Genomic DNA, 1,392 nt, shown 5'->3' on the forward strand with positions numbered 1-1,392 from the left:
TTTGCTTTGTTCAACATGGTAAAAACAGTCAGGCGTGATGGCAGAAGTGGCAACACTTAATAAGGTTGCATTATGACAATTCCCATGCAATGTCCTCAAAAGGGAGCTGTGCAACCACTTAAAGAAGAGGTAATTCCGCTCTACAGAAATAACACTTACTGTGTCATTGTCAGCTCTTTTAAAATCTTGACAAGCCCGCGCTTCACGATGCCTGTCTTGTCAGAGGGAAGCACCACAACAGACATCCTACACTTTGTCAAAAGAGTAATTCTCACCCAAAATCATCTTAAATTTGCATGACAGCACAAAGGTGAATTTGGAAGCAGACAACAGAAGGCTCTGAGGCTTGCGTGCCTCCAACACTGCATGGCTTCACTCATTTTATAACACCAGCAACAAAAGTTTAGTAAATCAGCCACCAAGAGGAATTCTTCTTCCACCTGTTAAGGATCAGTTAACTCTAAAATATTCTTACATACAAGCATGTTAAAAATACTTATTCTCCCCAAGAATTTTCACACTAATGGCCAGTCCTCTGAGGAAACTACTCATTGAAATTATTTTAAAATAGCAGCAAGTGGAATGAAGAACAGATAACACACTCCATATACAGTGCTGGGGGACCAGAGAACAGCCAGCCACACAGCCCTGGCCTACAGATCCATATCTGGCTTATGCTGGTATTCTCCAAGAGCAGGGCTCAACTCCCAATCCATGTTTTGTCATCTAGCCTTTCACTCCTCATAGGCAAGACCATAAAACCTCCTTGCTGAAATCCTCTCAAAAGGCAAGTTTGAAAAGACAGGGGATTAGGAAGCAATCGATGAGAACTGTGGCAAAGCAACAATTTTCTCAGCAGGGCTGTCTTGATAAAAATCTGCTCACTGACAATTTCTCTTTCACCTTTGTTATTAGAGTTCCTCCGTTCCCCACCATCTCAGGCTCTCAGTGCTGGCAGTCAGAGACCTGACCCAATCCAGAGTCCCCAGAGAGGGACACAATCCCAGTGCCTCGGCAGACTGACACTGCTGCTCAGGGGAAGCTCAAACCCACGTACCTTGCAGTGCTGCAAAGACTCTCCAGGAGGAAGTGACAGAGACAAGTTTCATCTGTTCCTTGACCCTCAACAAACTGAGGAAGTCTCTAAGTATCATTCCTGGGGTGTTGTGAAATAAGACCTCACTCCAAGGGAACACAAGCTCAGTTCAGGATTAAGTTAACAGAATTGCCTCAAAAAGAGCACGCAGCTGCCCTACCGACCAGACTTTTAGGAGCTGTCAAAGTTTACCCCATTTGGCCTCTAGGCTGGCAGTGATCACAAGGAAGAGCAAACAGTCATCTGGCCAGCTGTTTGAAGTACACAGAAACAACTGGACTGGATAAAGGAGACAG

The sequence above is a fragment of the Sturnus vulgaris genome, chromosome 2, assembly GCF_052056855.1.
Source record: "Sturnus vulgaris isolate bStuVul1 chromosome 2, bStuVul1.hap1, whole genome shotgun sequence".
Taxonomy (NCBI): Eukaryota; Metazoa; Chordata; class Aves; order Passeriformes; family Sturnidae; genus Sturnus; species Sturnus vulgaris.